A 20,409-nucleotide genomic window follows, 5' to 3' on the forward strand; every position below is an offset into this window, starting at 1 on the left:
AATGCAAAAAAATAATTTAAGAAAGTGGTTCTTCATTGGATTCTATGCCGCAGATGGCACTAAAAAAATTACAAAGGATAAAAAGATAACATTTGCACAGAAAGGAAAAGTTGCTATATCAGGATTAAATATATTAAGCAGTTCATTAGGATTTAATATGAATATAGAATTAAATAAATCTAAACCAAATTGTTTTAATTTAAGGCATGTAGAAAAAGAATTAACAGAAGAAGTTAAAGATTTATTTGAAATATATAACCCATCAGATTATGTTTATGATTTATCAACTGAAGATGGAACATTCAATTCTGGGTTCCCATTAATCCAAAAAAATACTGACAGTTACATACTAAAAATCAAGACAAATGACATAAAAAAAGACTTAAAAACATTAAAACATCATTTTGATTATCCCAAAGATCATGCACTATTTAGCAATGATAATAAAAAGATTCCTGGTAAATTTAAAGATGAATTAGGGGGTGATGAAATGATTGAATTTGTTGGGATAAGAAGTAAAATGTATAGTTATAGAACAAAAGATCATGAAGCTAAAAAGTTAAAAGGAATAACAAAACATGTGGTTGATAAACATATAGAATTTCAAGATTGTAATTCAATTGTAATGAAACATAAAATGAATTGTTTAAGATCAGAAGATCACGAGATGTACATTAATGAAGTTGAAAAAACTAGTTTGAATCCATTTGATGATAAAAGGCATATTTTAGATGATGGTATAAAAACATTACCTTATGGTTATCAAAACATACAATCAATATCATCATACTCGAATTCACTATTGGCTTCTTCATTTTTATTTAATTGTTCTTGTATAATTTGTTTAGGTTCTTCTTCCATTTCATTTATCTCATTTAAATAAAGTTCTTTCTTGTTCCACATTTCATCTCGCTCTCTTTGTTTCTTTTTGTTTGTTAATTCGTCAAATGGAATTATAATATCGATGTTTAAATAATTTACAATCTTATTTAAAAAGAATTCATAATTAATTGAATCTGTTATTCTATTTTCCAAATAATACATTAATATTTGTTTAAATATTTTTTTTATATTTTCCATATCTTCTTCTGTTAATTTAGGTTTTTCATAATAATCGTTAAATAATAAATATAAATACATTTTCTTTTGTTTTTGTTAAATGTTGACGGAATAATTGTTTTTATAATATCTTTTTTAGTTATTTCACCATTTTTATTTTCTATTATTTTCATTTTTTCAAGCCATTGCATATATTCTGGTGTATGATCTTCTATAGAAAATATTTTAAAAATTTCATCTAGATAATTTAATTTTGGTTCTATGAGAAAATTTCTAGTTTTTTCTTCACCCCATGAATTCTTTTGCCATCCACAATCCACAATCAACACAAAATAACACAGTACCTTCTTGTCTTAAGGTCGCGTAATTACATTGTGGACATTTTCGTTTATAATTTATTGGTAATAGATCTTCATTAAGCTCTTGGTATTTTCTTACATTTTCTTTATGTTTTATTGTTCTATTATGTAGATTTGAATTACTTGTTGTAATAATCAATTTACAATATTTACAATAATATGTTTTTCTTGTTAATTCATTATATTGTTTTTCTAACTTTTCAACTGTTTCTTTATTATCTGGTAACGTTTTCTCATATTTTATTTTTTCTAATAAATTATTTTTTCTTTCATTGAATTCAGTTTCAAATTTATTAGAAATATTATCTATATGTACTTTACGAAATTGATGATTCTCCCAATCTTCTATATTTTCAGGGCTATATTTTATTCGACAAGGCTCACAGAAATGATCTTTTATATTATCCTTATCATAGAATAAGAAAGGTCTTTTCCAAATAATTTCAGGTTCAACTTCAACAGAATTACTATTACTTTCGTTACTATCAACATTAGCCGTTGCGCCATTAATTTTACACTTCTCTGAATGTTTTTTAACATAATTTCTTGAGAATAATTTATTACATTTTGGACAGTTTAGTTTAGGGGGTTTATAATTTTCATCATGTTTTTTCATATGTCGAGCCATATTACTTTTTCTTAGAAGTTCACCACAAATTTCACATGCTATCTTCTCATCCATTTATTAGGGAAAAAAATTGCCTGTGGTGATGAGTGGTAATTTTTTTATGTTATAAATAATGGTAGAATTAAAAGAATACAGAATATTTGTTGATTCTAGAAGACTTACAAATTATAAATCTCATAATTTACTAGTACAATTAGATAGAGAATTTAAGAATTGTGTAGATTTAAAATTAGTTAATATAAGTGTATGTAACTCATTTTACAATAAATCGGATAAAAGTTTTGAACATAGAGGGTTTATGATTTATATGAGAAATAAAGATAAATGGTTTCATATATTTTTAAAACCAGGATTATATAATTTAGAATCATTAGCGCAGGAAATTAATAGAAGAGCTCGGTTGAAAATCGGGGGCATTTCTGTATTTGAAATTAAATTTAATAAAATTGATAGTACTAATAAAATAAGAATAAAGATATCTAATGAACAACATAAATTTATGGTAAACAAACCACTGGCTAAAATGTTAGGAATTAAACCGCTTACAGTTACTGGAAACGCAGAAGGCAGCTCAAATATAATACCTTTTACACACTTTTATATTTTTTTTTGATCATAGATTGTTTATGATTCATGATAAAAATATGGATAAATGGTATCATCTATTTCTAAGACCAGGATTATATAATTTAGAAACATTATCTCAAGAAATTAATAGAAGAGCTCGGTTAAAAGTGGGTGAATCTGTTGGGTTTAACATTAAATTTAATAAAATTGATAGTACTAATGAAATAAGAATAAAGTTAACTAATGAACAATATAAATTCATAGTAAGAAAACCATTAGCTTAAATGCTAGGAGTTAATCCAAATAAAGTTTATTCAAATGTTGATACTACGCCAAATATAATACCTTTTACGCACTTCTATATTTATTGTAATTTAATTGATCCTACAAAAACATTCGAAGCAACTAAAGATACAATTTGTAATTCTGGTTTATTAAATATTTTACCATTAAAAAATGTCAAACAATTTGGAACTCAAATAAATTATAATTTAACTGAATGTGATTTCAAACCTTGTATTCCACATTTCAATAATTTTGAATTAGAAATAAGAAATCATAATGGTTATTTAATTGATTTGAATAACTTTCCTGTAATTTATGAATTAGTTATAAGATGTAGAGTAATTTTTTCACTATATAAATGAATATAACTGTTGGACCGAGTATATGTTTTGGATTTGATTTTAAAGGTGAGAAAGAAATGAAATTTAACATTAATGATGTAATTACACATATCAAAAATATTGCATTTTCTAATGAAACAACATTTGAGTATGAAAAAACAATAGATAAAGAAACTTTAAATGTAGAAAAGATAACTAATTTAATTAGAGAATCTTTAAGATTTTATGAATTAGATGAAGATTTTATAATCGATGATATTAAAAACATATTAACGGAAATATATGATAATCATAAAAGTAGTAATGAAATAAATGTTGAATTAATCATCACTAAGATAACTAAATATTTTGAAGATAGTAATTTTTTTGATAAATGAATGAGTGATAATAAGTGGATAATAACTGGATTATATAATGGAGCATTACTATCAGTTGGAACTGTTGGTTATTCAATGGTATTAAAAAAGGTCTTCAAAATGGGAAGTGTTAATGTTGATAGATTTGATATAAATGATATCTTAAAATTAACATTAGCAGTTACTTCATCTAATTTAACTATTGATTATTTAGAAAAACAAAAATATATTCCTCCCATATAAATACATAATTTTTTTGCTAAATAAATGGCTTCTGCAATTATAACTACTATAGGATCGGCAATTGTTAACGCTTTAGCATTTACTGGTGGTGGTTATTTATTTAAACATATTGATAAAAATAGTTCATTAGGAGAACAAAGAAGACATAACTTAGCATTAGAGAAATATAATAAAGCAGCAGAAGAATACAGAGAAAAACGACAAAACTATATGGATTATATTAACAAGGAATTATATGATCAGAAGATTTCACATAGAGATTTTCAATCAGTTGATGATGCAATGAGTTTATATAACGCAGTAACCAATAAAGAAAAATTACATCTATACAAACCTAAATTATCAGATTATTATACCCCAAGTAAAGAACAACAGAAATATGAAATAATTTGGATTTTAGGTGGAACAGTTATTGTTATATTTGTAGCATATAAATTTACTAATTAGTAATTTTTTTTCTAAATAAATGGAAGATAAAGTTGATAGTATTGATATTATTCCTCATGATATAAATAAAACTAAATTAAAAATATATTTAGAAAAACAAATATTAGAATTTGAAGGTGACTTAAAGATAAAAAAGAAAAAATATTTAAAAAGTAAAATTATATATTATCTTATTATTAGTGGTTCGGTTACAATTAGTTCTGTAATAACATTTCTAGCAATATTCAGTCCATTAACACCTTTAGCTATATCAATCGGTGTATTAGGATTAAGTTCAAGTGTTTTAACTGGTATAAGTTCAAAATTAAATATAAAAAGTAATAAAGAAAAAATTAAAACTAATATAAAAGAAATTAATAAATTGAAGAATACACTAGATCATATAATAAGTTTAAATGGTCATATAACAGTTGAAGAACAAGATAAATTATTAAAAGAATTAATAAATTATTAATTTTTCAATTAAATAAATGGTAGATGGTTTTCCAAAAGCTTTCCAATATAATAAATAAATTAAATATAATATTCCAGCAATAGATTTTAATAAAGATATTACATATAGAAATGAAGTTTTAGATTCATTAACTAATTTAGAAATTTATGTTACTGAAACTAATAATTTTAGTGCAAAGATGGAAAATATATTTCATGTATATTTAATTAATTTAAAAAAATTGAAAGATGAAAAACAATGGTTATTAAAATCTAATATGAAGTATTGGCAGAACCAATTAAATTTTGCTGTTTATTGTGCAACAACAGGATGTGGAATTAGTTGGAATGATCATTTGAATAATTCTAAATATGAATTAATTCAAAGTTTATTTAGATTTCATACATACTTTCAAATCAGAATAATATTAAATGAATTAGAGTGCGCTTTACCAGGATCTAGGTATTTTAAAGAATTAGATAATAATATTAATTTATCAAAGTTTTTTAAAATTTGTAATGAATTTAATATAGATATAAATAATTCTGATTTTAGAACAAAAATTGGAACAATAAGATCACTTCCTTGCCCTAAAAAGATTGCAGAATATTGTGCACTTCCCATACCATCTAATAGTTTGTATAATATCTATAGTAATAAATTAGGTTATGGTAAAATAGAAACTAAGGATTTAGAAACATTAAATTTCAATAAATTACCGACATTTTATGATAATTTAAAACAAGAAAACAATAATGGTTGGGTTTATTTCATTTTAGAAAATAATGAAGGTTTTACAAAATCAGGTATACAAAGAATAAATCAATCTATTAGAACTTATTTGATATGTATTTTAGGTGCGCAAGTTGAAACAAGATCCCCAATAATTGGAAATTTAAATACATCATTTGATACACAGAAACAATTCAAAGTATTATTTGAAGATTCTATTCATAATGATAAAAATAGATCGATTCCAGAAAACATTGTGAGATATCAAAATTATTTAGATAAATCACATATTAGACTAAATTATTGTATAGGCCCTAATCTATTTATTATTTCTAACGATTTAGTATTAAAGATGGGAAACATAATTGGTTATAATAATCTAATTAAAACTGCAACAATAAATAATTCATTTGGATTAAATGATATAAATAAAAAGATTATTACTGCTCCAAAATTAATGGAAGGTGAAAAAATAAAAAACACATTCAATCAACAGAAACTAAAACTAAAAATATTAAATTGCATAATGATTCTAAAATAAAAGATTACAATACATCAGAAAATATAAAAACTGATAATATTCAACATGATATAATTAAAACTGATAATGATAATAAATTCCATGAAAATACTAAATTAGCTTTAACTTGTACAGGAATTGTTATAGGAGGAATATTATATTTTAAATTTTATTTTTTATTATATAAATGGATGTAGAAGGTGGAGAAGATATTGGAATGGATCCTTTAGATGAAACTGGTATAACTGATGAATAACAACCTGATTTTAGTGAAACAAGTTTTAATGACGGTAATGAGCCAGGATATAATAATAATTTAAATATGCCTGATTATATTTAAAATGCAGAATCACAATTAAATCCTGAAAATTTAGACCCAGATTTAGTAAAACAAGATTTAGATAATTTAAACAAAATAGAGAAATTAGAATATATAATTGAAAATTCTAAACTTAACATAAATGATTAAGACGTTGGACCTTTAGCAGATAAATTAAGATTTTTAGATAATGGTAAATGTTATTATCGTTTGAAAGGTGATTATTATATTGATATCTCTTATAAAAAAGAAGAAAAAATAATAGCAAAATCAACTTTAAAAAAAATTAAAACCAGATAGAATTAAAATAATAAGTAATAGTAATGAAATAACTGATGTTACACAAAAAGAAATAGATGATAATATAGACGTATTTAAACAAAAAATTAATGAATTATTTGAAATAATCAAAAAGAAATCAGAAACAGAAACAACTTCTGAACAGAATAAAACTTCCAAAACTAATAAACTTAATTCAAATAAAGTTCCAATTGAAAAACTTTTACCGAATGGATTAATTGATGCAACAGATCAAGAATTAGAAGATTTAAATAATATATTTTCTGATAAAGCAATTAGAGAAATTGAAAGTATAAGACATGCATCTGATAAAATTGCGCATGATAAAAGTATAAGAGATTTAAAAATTAGAACTTTAGAAGATGAATTATTTAAATCAAGAAAAGAATCGGAACAAGTAAAATTAGATAGAGATAATAAAGTTATTGAAGAAATCGAATTTAAAAAAAGAAATGCGTATTTAGAAAAAGAAAAAGATGATTTAGAATATAACATAGAATTACAAAAAGAAGAAATCAAATTATTATCAAAATCATATGATTATAATATTAATAGATTAAAAGTTATTTTTAAAGATTTATTGATAAAACCAAATTCTGAAATATCATTGAAAGATAGAATAAAGTTATTATTTAAATTAGAAGGAATAACAATTCTTTCAATTCTAACAGCTGTAACTATGTTATTTACAACAATAGGTTTAGCAATATCAAATGCTTTAAAATCTACTCCTACTCCCAATAAACCGGATAAACCCCCGAATGATAATTCTATACAAGATAAAGTTAAAGATGGTTTAAAAAAATTAGCAAAATATCTATGGGAACTATCTAAAAAATCTGCTGCAGCTTTACCAGGAATTATTGCATCAATTGTTGGTTTTATATTGAAATCTGCTGGGAATATTCTTTACTTTGCTGCTGAACATATTATTTTAATTTTAATTACAGTTGTAAGTGCTATTATTTTTGGGTTAGTGAATATGATTAAAAATAAATAATTAATTTTTTTGTTAAATAAATGAGTGGGAGTTATATAAGTCCTTCTAAGATTTCTAGAATATCTAATGCTATTAAAGCAGAAAGATCACATCATATAATTACTCATAATCCTTCAAATATTAATCCCGATGAAACTTTATATGTTAGAATTCCTAGATTAACACAAAATACTTTTTATGTTCCAAATAGTATTTATTTATCAGCTGATATAAAAGTAATTGGTCATGATAATAATTATGTTGTTGATAATGTTGGGAGATATTTGATTAAAAAATTAACTCTAAAGATTGGTCCAGAAACAGTTTTCTCATTAGATGATTATAATTTATTTATGCATTATAAAGATTTATGGTTAACTAAAGAAAATAGAAATAATATGATATTTCAGGGTATTCAATCGGAAAACCATAATAAAATAAGATCAGGAGCTAATGACGCAATAGTCACTCGTGCCACAGATAATTTGATTAAAAAGATTTATGGAAGCAAATATAAAATTCCATTAGACTTTGAATTGATAAATAATAATGCACCTTTATATAAATACGCAATTCAAGAAGATATTATATTTGAGATAACATTTGCTCCTGTAAATGAAATTGTATTATCTAGCGTTGTTAAAGATATGGGTTATAAATTATCAAATATATGTTTAGAATATGACACAGTAACTAATGAAAATATTGCTAGCACAATTCAAACTCAATACAATCAAGGATTTTCATTATTTTATGATTATATTGATAAATTTAAAACTGTAACTATTAATGCAAATTATTCTCAAATGAATTAATGAGAATACTAACTTCCCAAGAAGATCTATTAAAGGTAAATTAATATTTTTTACCATTGCAACAAATTCTAATGGCGCAATAAAGGTTGATAATTATTATAATCCTGAAATAACAAAAGTAGAAATAACTATCGAAGGAATAGCAAATAAAATATTTTGTCAAGGAATGAGAATGATAGATCAGTGGCCAGAAATTAGAAAACATTTTATGAATGAAAAAGTAAAATCATTTGAAAATTGTAATATTAATCAAATTGATTATTATACCGGCAATAAATATGCATTATGGTTAGATTTTAGAACAACAGAGGATAATTCATTACATGGTTCTGGGAAAAAACTACAAAATACTAAAGATGGAATACAATTATTCATGACAAAGAATAAAGGAATCAAAAATTTCAAAATGCACATTTATATTATATCTGACGCACAATTAAATATTGTAAATTCACAATTAGATAGTATTCAATATTAGAAATATAAAGTTAAAATTAAGGATATATAAATGGGTGGTAAAAAAACTCCTAATACTAAAGAACAATATTTAAGAAATTTATATTACAACCCTGAGTGTTCGGTTGCTTATTCTTCTACTAAAAACATATGGCGTCAAGTAAAACAAGATAAATTAGATAAGACAATCCCACAAAATTTAGTTAAATATAAAGATATAAATGAATTTATGTTAGAACAACCAACATACACAACACATAAAAAAATTGTTAGAAAATATAAAACTCGTAAAACTATGGTAAGTTATGTAGATCAACAGTGGCAAGGAGATTTAATTGATATGAAAAATGTTAAGAAAGATAATGATGATTATTGGTGGTTATTGAATATAATTGATATTTTTAGTCGTTATGTATGGAGCTTCCCACTTTATAGAAAAGATGCTGTACAAACATCAAATTTTTTAAGAAAATTTCTTTCGGATGATAAACTAAAACCAGAAAAAATACAATTTGATGATGGAAAAGAGTTTGATAATTCACTTGTTCATGAACTCTTAGATAATCATAATATTAAATATTTTTCAACAAAATCGGATAAAAAAGCAGCAGTTGTTGAACGATTTAATAGAACATTAAGAACAAGAATGTGGAAATATTTTACAGCAAATAATACTTTTAAATGGATTGATGTTTTACCAAAATTGATAGAAGGATATAATAATTCTTATCATTCTTCTATTGGAATGAAACCTATTAATGCTAGAAAACCTGAAAATGCTGAAATTGTTTGGAATAATTTATATGGAGCATTTCTTGTAGATGATTTTGGTGAACCTAAATTTAAAGTTGGTCAAAATGTTAGAATTTCTAAGTATAAAAAGATATTTGACAAAGGATACGATCGAAATTTTACTAGGGAAATATATAAAATAAAAAAGGTAATAACAACAAAACCATATGTCTATAAATTAGAAGATTTAGATGGTGAAGAAGTTGATGGCTACTTTTACGAAGAAGAATTAAGTTTAACTACTGAAAATCTAGAACAAGAATATAAAATTGAAAAAGTATTAAAAACAAAAACTATTAAAAGAAAAAAATATTCTTTAGTAAAATGGGTTGGATGGCCAGATAAATTCAATGAATGGATATTATCAAGTAAAATTAAAAATACATAAATGAATAAGGAATTATTCATATTTGAGCCTCATAATATGTTAATTTCTGGTGTAACAGATTGTGGAAAAACTTATTTTATATTAAATTTATTAGAAACTGTTTATAAAAACTGTTTTGATAATATAGTATTATTTTGTCCAACATATGAATTTAATCAAACTTATGATAGAAATATTACTAGAAATAATAAATTTATTATATTAGATCCTAAAACAGTAAAAGAAAATTTAGATAATTGTATTAAAATAGCAATTGATATTTATAAAGGATCAAATACATTATTCATTATAGATGATTGTGCTAATCTACATGATTCAAAAGTTAGAGAAAGTGAGTTATGTTATTTAGCTTTTTCTGGTAGACATTTTGGGATAACAACATGGGTTTTAAATCAAAAATATAATTCAATTGTTAAAGACTTATGAATTTATTTAAATTCAACTAGCTTGTTAATCTAGTTGAATTCTAGTTACATTCTAGTTGAATTCTAGTTATTGGTAGTTGGAACAAAATCAACTAGATTTAACAATATTTTAACTAGCTTGTTAATCTAGTTTAATTCTAGTTACATTCTAGTTGAATTCTAGTTGTTAGTAGTTGAAACAAAAATCAACTAGATTTAACAAGAAATAAACAAAAACAACAATATTTCAACTAGCTTGTTAATCTAGTTGAATTCTAGTTACATTCTAGTTGAATTCTAGTTGCAACAACACAACTAATTTATTTGTTATACAAATGGTAGGTGAAAAGAAAATAAAATCTAAAAATGGTGATGTTCCAATTGAAAAAACTTTAGATGATTTAGGAATAAAAGAAAACAAATTAATTCCAGATGATGGTGCTTTAAATAATGTTACAACAAATAATAATTATGAATATTATCTTTATTGTAAACATCAATTAGAAATATTAATAGCATCTGGAAAATGTAAAAATTTTGTCGGTAAAAATTTAACTTATAATGAATTAGATACAATGAAATCAGATGAAATTATTAGATTATTTAAGATTTATGAAGCCGCGAGAACAGCTAGAATTAATGACGCGATATCAGAAAATGTAGTAAAAGGTTATAGCAAATTATGTAATTATATACTACCAATTGAAGATGAAAATAGATTATATGTTGATTTAAAAAAATGATTATTTAGTTATGACTGAATTAAATAAATGGATTGGATATTTATCATTTCAATTAGGTGGATTTATGACATTATTATCAACTGGGGTTATAACATTTTCAAATATTGAAAGTAAAAATATTTCTATAATAAGTGAGCGAGGTGGAAGAAGTGAAGAAAAAACCGAGATCACAGAAACAAATTGAATGGTCTCGGCAATTAGGAATTAAATCACAAGAATATAAAAAAGCTGTAAAAGAAAAAATAAGTAATAAAAATGTTAATAAAAATAGTGAAAATATTGTTATTTCTAATCCTTCTAATGATAGAATATTTGATAAATGTCTATATTTTACAGTTGGATTTGTAATTGTATTCATTTTGATTGGGTGTAATTGGTATAAGAAATCAAATAAAATTCATGATATTAATAATTCTGATACAACTGCTATCAAAAATGAAAATACTTCTGAAATTCCAAAATTGACAATAAAAAAATGGATTAATATTTTAGAAAAAAAGCAAAAAAATAATTTTTTTAATTAATTGAATATTAATTGAATAGCTCACTACTTTTGTCTATCTATGCGGAGCAATTAAATTTTCCAGATAAGTCATTTCGGATTCTAGATATTCATTATTTTTATTAATTTATTTTTTTAAATTTAATCAACAATTTCTAAATCATGATGTCCATCTTCATTTTTTCCATGATAGATTATTTTAAATCCTTCTAAATCTTTTAATTCCTCTGTACTCAATGAAACCCATTTATCAGGTAAAAATACTTTAAATTCTCTCGATGTACTAACATTACAGTAGCTTAAATTAGCTGATACTTTCTCTCCATATTTAGTTTTTATCTTTTCTAATTTCAATATTTTATGTTCAATTTCTTTTGTAACATCAACTAACTTTTTTATTTCAAATTGTTTTTTGCTGGTTTTATTCTGTTATTTATTGTTGCTAAGAATGCTTTTCTATCTCCCATTTATAAGGAAAACAAATTACTTGTGGTGATGAGTGGGGATTACTTCCCCCTGTATATAACAAACACGCTATTAACCGTTCTCACCCAAGCCTCACAGCATCTATTTATCTGGGCACAGTTGACACGCAATCACTGTACTACAGTAATAGCACACGCGTTAATAACCGTTTTCAGTAGAGACTCACTGTATCGATCTATCCACGCGCAGCTGTTGTTACCCGCACTCACTGTATATGTGTATCACAGAGCAATCGTCCGTTCTCACTAGAGCCTAGCTGTGATGAGTGGTGTCTCATACTCAATTGAATTATTACTTGTGGTGATGAGTGGTGTCTCGCCCTCTCGCCCTCTGATCTGAAAGCCCACTTTGCCAATTACTTCGATGGATACCAAACTTTAAATGATACTGAAAATAATGCCGCTGTTTATAAACTTTTCAAGTCACAGCTATTTTCACTAACGTTCCCATTATATGTAGCAATCCTCCACGTAATATCAATTATGTCTGATATTGTGCAACTCGATACTAACGACTATAGCCGCGATCACGGGGAGACGATTTGACCCGGGCGGCCAAATTGGCACGGATCAGCTCCGAGTCAAATTTGGCCCGTGCTTAATTTTAGAGAGCGCATTCGCACGCAAACCATTCACTCGATACTAAACAATGCTTAAACAAAGCGAAGTGGATCATTTCCGGTACCAGTTGCAATTCACATGCTTAAATTTTGACCCGGACCTGGTCCGACGTTTTTGGTCGAGCCAAATTGGGCGTACTGATCCGCAGCAAGATTTCGTAGTGGCTAGAAAATGTTTGTAATGTGGATTTCCTGTATGCGTTGGTGGTCATTAATGGGTGTCAGACAACAAACGATGGTAGTAAGCAAGTTGTTGTTTGATGCTTTAATCTATCAGCGCTGACCATAAATCAGCCTGAGGTAAAAATAATTCTTTCTCGGTTCTTCTGCTGCGATATCTGGCAAACATTCAGAAATCTTTTTATAAACTTAAGAATAGACGGAACCGTATTTGGTCGGAACAATGGGTTGCATTAATAATGTGGCTGGTGGAAGGATCGCGCTGTTACTTCATGAAATAAAAGTATGTGGAGACATTGTTGTTTTGCTTTATCCCGTATTGTAATAAAATTTATTTAGATAATGAAGTTCCGAATGAAAAGTATTTTAAATCATTCAAAAAGAAACAATGAGTGGTACCGTAATTTGAGACGAATGCTTAAGTTTTGAAAATATATTTAATTTGAGAATGTTAATAAAAAACAAAAGGTTTATAATCGCTCTAACGTTTTATGAAAATAAATTTGTGTTAAATGTTAATATTAGCTCTCTAAAAGTTTCTCTTGTTGTATACGTCTGTTGGTAACTCTCAGAGAATAGCTGTTCTCTCAACAATGATAAGCAAGGAGTGAGTAAATCATTCCGCGTCATGACAGGAGGGTTGGAAGGAAAAAGTTAGTTAGCAAATCAGTTTTGAAAACAATTTTAGATCAGCAAATCATTAATCGCAAATGTAAAATACTCCAGATAATCCGAATAATTAACGATGTGTGGATGGTTAGGTTTTTTCTAGGGGACCTCCCTCCCCTTCAATTCGCTGTTTATAGACCTTATGAGAAAAAAAAAACTCTAATTCACCGAGTTGAAACATGATAGTATCTGATTGCGGTAACTTTCACCCGGCGGTCTTATTTTACTGTTAACAGTATTTACTGCTATTGATAAACTGTTTATATGTTTTTATATTTACCCTGGACTGATAAACAAACTGTGTCACCAGATCTGATAAGAGACCATAATTCAAAATACCGATTATATAACCAGACCCTGACTGTTTTAGTCAAAGATTTAAAACAATCGGGTTGGTGGGTCCATTTTGGTCCTCAGAATTTTGAAAGACAAAAATATTGCTGTCGCCTCAAAACTTTACACCGGTTTTATATGCGAGATCACATTTGGACTCGAGTCACATCATTCTGTACTGAACTGAACTCTGATCTCAATAATTACCGAGATTCTCAGCAGGTCTATCGACGGTTTGCTCCTCGTCATCGCGAACATTTTCTGCATTTATTCCTGGAAAACTCTCCGCCATAGTACCGTTTACTGAAAAACAGGATTAAAAATTCAGTCATTTTAATCTCAACAAGTGCAGACTTTTTCCTGACCTAAGTGTTTTGTCCAGTATTTACACAATCAGCCCCGACTCACATTCAGACGTCACAAGTTGAAAGTGACAAAATCGAGGAAACGAACAGCAACAGCTATCGACGGTTTGCTCCTCGTCATCGCTTGATTCATGTATCGTCAATGTACTATTGACGCCTAATTGAATATTTTCTGCATTTTCTGCATTTATTCCTGGATTACGATTACTCTCCGCCATAGTACCGTTTACTGAAAAACAGGATTTAGAATTCAGTTATTTTATCACAAGTGCAACACATTTTTCTGACCTAATTGTTTTGTCCAGTTTTTACACAATTAGCCTCTATGTAGCGTTTCGTAGTTAGTATACATTAAAACTCTGGCATGTCTCTGCATCTACATGGTACCTGAAAAATACTCACCGGACGAGCGTGTGTACTCGCTCGTACCAGGTTTAATCATCGTGGTAGCGTGATCCTCTTTTGTATCCTCAGAGTATATATGTGTAAACGTGTACGTATGTAATAATGTATGTAAAATGGCGTCGCTACTAAGGGTTCGCCTGCGTCGCGTAAACAACGGGAAAGATGTTTATGAAGGGGTATACGACCACCACAGGAAGATATGTTTGTGTGTAGAATAACAAATGGCTCTCAGGCTTAACTCGACCTAGCACACGAGTAAGCATTTCCCGCAACCCCGGGTGTAGATTGCTGATAGATCCAGGAACGCAACGACTGGGCCGACTCGAAAACTACCCTCCGGGAACTAAGGATCGGACCCCAACCCTATATTAGAACCTATAGATAGCGATGCGCACCCTTATGTCCACCAAATAACTCACTATCTCGTGGTTATACATGGACCCGAGTCGACCGTTAAACACACCACGTCACCCACCCCCGACGTGGAATTTCCTCGCTTGAGCCTAAATTGGATAGCGGAATAAACGGACACCGCCCGTCACCCGAACGGGATTGCACTACGTTCCGCTGGACTCTATCCGTTCCGAGAGCGAGCCTCTACGCAGACCATGAACGCTCAGACCAAATCCACGGTTTTGCTACGGCCGACATACTCATACGGAATCGTTAATATAATTTCACGTACTGCGACAGCAGCTTTTACTTAATCACAAGAAATCAACATACGTCATGCTCAAAGACAAGATAGGTTCATACTCTGCAAATGCTTACATACTTACAAAAAGGGAAAAGACTATGCGATTGACACTTGCTATTAAACTTTAACCTCACACAACGAACACATATAGACCGCGGACATTACATAACCTTAAGGGTTGCCTATATGAATTTCATTTAAACTAAAGTACGCGCACATACAAACCGGCCTTAGAGGCCTATAATAAAAAGACAACGAAGACGATAATAGCTTATAATGATATCAAAAGCAATGAATTAGACCCGTGTTAAATACTTAAGTATGAACGGGGAGAGAAGATAAGACTTAATACCACGGCTGTACAAAGTGTCAACTCGCACCTGCCACAACCACCTGCGGCAAGGTGCTTTTCTAAGAAATTCGCAAAGGCCGCTGGGAATATTCCGTGTATCTGTAATGGCTGCCGCTTCAAGCAGTCGGCAAGCCGGCGCGAGCGTTCAATACCGATCCTTAACAGTCGATTATATTTCGAAAATGTATAGTAAGTAAAAACACAATATAGTTGTAATATGTGTGAGTAGTATTTATAATTAATTTCCTCTAAGAATTTACCCGTTTTAATCTCCACCGGCAAGCGAAAATAAACTTAATCTCCATCTTTTAGTCGCGTTGCTACCCGGAAGTAACTCTCAGCTGTTTCACTTTGTTTAGGCCTAAAATCCTCGGAAAATAGTAATAACACTACTCAAAGGGTATTTTACGACATATATGTCCGGGAAGAGTCTACTGCTGATCGGAGCATGCACTTTTTAGCTCCGACTAGCGCTGTGTGTGGCAAAAGCGAGTAGTAGTGTAGGCCTAAAATAGCAGGGAACACTAACAGTTCGTCAGTTGTCGGGTCGAGTAAGTTGGCACAGACAGTCTACTTAGCGATTAGAGCAGCAAATAGTAGTAGGCCTAGGCCCCAATGTCCTGTGGTTTTCTCAGAGAAAGAGACAAAAGGAAAGCCAATTTGTCTTACATGTCATCCTTAGGCCACGTGATTGGAATAGGCCTAGCCTATGAAATCACAGGCACTTGAATATGGGCTTTGATAATGGATAAATATTTAATAATTCACCAGCGATATGTTATTCCTGACTTCGATAATCCGCCATGTTTTATAATGAAGTTACCCGTGATGCAACGCGTGCCCCTCGTCTAACTATACTATACAGAAAGGCTGGAAACGCTCCTATCTCCGTAATGCTTAAATCTACCCGCAACTATCGGGACAGCCGAACACTGCCGATGATTGCCGAAGTACGTCCCAAGTGTTAATTTTAATCCTGAAATACAAGGAGCGCCCATAATTTCAATTGTAGATGATTTTTTGGAAATATTGACACTGTTTTAGCTCCGTTAAAGATTTCAACTGGCAACGAAATTGATTTTTGAAAATTTGCGATGCCACTTCGTGGTGTTTTTATCGTAAATTACAATAAATTTTATCATTTTTAACACACCAACAAGGTCAAAGCCCATATTCAAGTGCCTGTGATGAAATTAAAAATTCTTGTCATTCGGGACTGGGACTGTGGGGGGCCGGGTGGCGAGATTCGTCTGACTGGGACTAGCGAAATTTGTCTTTGAGTCTGAGGTGCCATAAGTGAATCAATTTGTAAAAAGAAGCTGTCACAAAAATTATTTCAGCTTTGTGCTAGTCAGTCCCTTGACCTCGATATTTTGTCTAAATTTTTGTTGTTGTACTCATTAGGACATAGCCTACTGGAGATGACATACTGCGATGATGCGATATTTCCAAGAGTTAAATTCAAGTGATGCCGATGTGAAGTAGAAAGGATTGTTGTAAGTAGATTAAGATTTTATTGAAACGTTTACAGCCGCTGACAGTAGAGCGAGCGGGAGGGATTAAACCCGAACATAAATCTACGGTTTAAAAACCATAGAGTTGCCCATTTCCCATCCACTTCTCTACTGTCAGACAAACAGACAGATAGACTGACAGACAGACATAGACAAACAGAATACATTAATATTTAATCGGCTGACAGTAGAGCGAGCGGGAGGGATTAAACCCGAACATAACTCTACGGTTCAAAAACCATAGAGTTGCCCATTTCCCATCCACTTCTCTACTGTCAGACAAACAGACAGATAGACTGACAGACAGACATAGACAGACAGAATACATTAATATTTAATCGGCTGACAGTAGAGCGAGCGGGAGGGATTAAACCCGAACATAACTCTATGGTTTAAAAACCATAGAGTTGCCCATTTCCCATCCACTTCTCTACTGTCAGACAAACAGACAGATAGACAGCCGTAAATCATGTTACACAAGCAAGACTAATGTATGTTTGCAATATTTAAACATAATTTACAAGAACGTGTGTCTCCATTTTTTTTGTAGAAACCTCCACAAAAACATTTTCGTGTAACGCGGACATCGGTTTTGGACTTAGTACTATACAAACCCTGGTTGATAAACATCAGTTTCGCTGGTGTAACTTTATTTCTCAAGCATGAATAAACACGGACATCCCTATTCATGCTAGCGTGCTTGCTTTCCAAGCCCTGTTCCCCGAACATTCCTAGAGAACGCCAGATATTGACAAATTCAGGCACATGAAAAATTAACATATGCATTTTGGGTGTTATTGTTTGTTCCGGGAAAGTTCTTGGAAACCAAGCACCGAAATCCTTACAAAAGGTTTCCAAATCTGCCACTTCTTCATCTGATAAAAATCTACATGCAGAATACAGTTTGTACATTTGTGCGAACCGTTGAAATAATTCTTGGTATATGAGCTGAATGTCTGGGTAATCTGATAGTACAGATAGTAATTTAACCGGATTATTTATTCCTTTATCAGGGTTTATGTTCAACAGCTTGTTGATATGGTTACCATTGAATGAAAGTGAATGGTAAGCCTGTCTGTCTATCCCAATTTCATGCAGTTTTTCATTGAGCGCTGACTGTAGTGGACCCATTTTTGAGCAAACCTCTTTGTAAATTTCATCTAGCTTTAATTTTCTAGGTCTTATTTGATCTTTCTTTGCCTTTATGTCAGATTTGATTTTATTAGTTTCAGATTCGAGGTTTTTCAAGAACTTATGGCCTGTACTATTGGGTTTGAGACACCTTATGCACTTAAACGCTTCCACAGTGCCATAAATCGAAATGCAGTCAGTGTGGTACGGTGAATCACAAGAGGTACAGTATTCAAAGTTGTTAACATTTCCATTTTCTATTTCCTGTATGACACAAATTGGGGCACCACAATGAAATGGTGAACGTCGCCTCTGATCTGCTCTTTTCAATACATCTATAGTCTCGATATTTTGTGCGAGTATTAATTTCAAATCTTCCAATTCATTTACAAGATTTTGGACTACGTTTGATACACTTTTCCATTTATGGTACAGTTCTGGGTCTCTGTTCCCTAATGTTGAATGGTCGAGATCTTTACATTTGTCTTCGACCATATCATAGATTTTTAGTCCGATTCCTAATGTTATGTGAAGAGGAGGTGGTACTAAGTGTTCTAAATCAAGTGGCCTATACAGCATAGGACCACTAATACTGTGCGATGACGGGCCAATCATGGTTGGTGCCGTCTCGATTAATTTAGAACTTTCGATATAGTGGTTAATACTACGGTTTTGATAAGTGTTCGCGGAATGAGAGGTGCCATCTTTTTTTCTCAGATGATCAAGAGGCACCATGCACTTAAGACATGGATAAGATGCTGTTGAGCCCTGATGACCCATCATTGTGCTTTGATATGCAAGATCCCCGATGAAAAAAGTTCGAGCTTGTATTGTTTTTCCATCTAGAAAAATTGTGAATGGGGTTTCTAATGCCTCTTTTAATGGCCCGAAAATCATCTTCAAGTTTTCAGCATTATCAGTTGCTTCAAAATAACCGACCAATTCACAACTATCGGGGCTATTGGGTGATAGCCCATTAACTATGGAAAAAACCATTTTTGTACTCCCACCCCCCTTATCAATTCCTGTCTTAATCCATATTTCATCGTGAAAGTTTTGATGGAATAAGAGATTTCCAATTTTGTGCAGATGTTCTGCATGTCTTTGAGCTTGTGCGTGAAAATCATCTATGATTACATAGGGCGCAAGTTTTCTTTCGTGTGTACGGGAATTAATCTCTAGGATTTCTTCACCCGCAATGACATAAGGGGCAAATGACATTTCTCTGTTTTTTATTTCAGTTCGAATTTCTGCCACAGTTGGAAATACAGGAATGTCAAAGTTTTTTAAATCTCTCTTCAAATCAAGAAGACGAATCATTGGCATTCGTTGCCTCAACTTAATGTCAACAGCCTGTTTTGGGGTGAGCATGTGGAACAGTTTGATATCAGCTTCACGTAAGGCTGCATTCGTTACCGTGGGATACCTTTTGAAAAATTTGGCGAGTGTACAAGCAGAATCTTGGACGTTACTTTCTGGTGATGATATTCCTTCAACAAAATCTTTCAATTTATCTGCGCGACTATTAAGCGTGTTTCTAGATGCTGACACTGACGGGGTACGGATTACTGGTACATTTGAGTTTAATTGGGATTGTAATGAAGAAATAGTTATATTTTGCTGATTGATTATTTTGTCTTTTTCTGTTATTTGATTTCTCAAAGTTGAAACTTCATTTTCCAATTCAATGATTCTTGTTGAGTCAGACTTTTGCCAGAAATTTGATTCTTCGTCAGTTGTAATGCTTATAGTATCTAAGCATGGCTCTGTCAAAGTTGACTCATCTTTATGGGGTGGAGAATTTATGAACTCCAGTTTTTTTTTACCTAGGCAAATTGAAGTTGAAGATGAGTAAGAGTGAAGAAGATAGAGGCAAAACAATTCATAATTCTAGAGTAATTGATTAATAATCAAATGTATTTTACTACGTCACAATTAAGTGCAAGTTTTTCTATATCTAACTATATCTCAGTGAAATAAATCGTCATAA

The 20,409-nt window shown here is 30.0% G+C and overlaps 1 long non-coding RNA gene across 3 annotated transcripts; it reads left to right on the forward strand.

Moving 5' to 3' along the window:
- Positions 1 to 16,103: 16,103 nt before the first annotated feature.
- Positions 16,104 to 20,400, forward strand: LOC141906992 (uncharacterized). 3 transcript variants are annotated; one of them, XR_012619447.1, is made up of 6 exons: positions 16,104 to 16,325; positions 17,179 to 17,270; positions 18,302 to 18,353; positions 18,515 to 18,642; positions 19,661 to 19,990; positions 20,250 to 20,400. It is a non-coding gene; the product is annotated as an uncharacterized LOC141906992 (long non-coding RNA). The 3 variants fall into 3 exon arrangements; XR_012619448.1 differs by having other exon boundaries at positions 19,661 to 19,782; XR_012619449.1 differs by lacking the exon at positions 18,302 to 18,353.
- Positions 20,401 to 20,409: the final 9 nt, after the last annotated feature.

Source organism: Tubulanus polymorphus, chromosome 6, assembly GCF_964204645.1.
Source record: "Tubulanus polymorphus chromosome 6, tnTubPoly1.2, whole genome shotgun sequence".
NCBI classification, from domain to species: domain Eukaryota; kingdom Metazoa; phylum Nemertea; class Palaeonemertea; order Tubulaniformes; family Tubulanidae; genus Tubulanus; species Tubulanus polymorphus.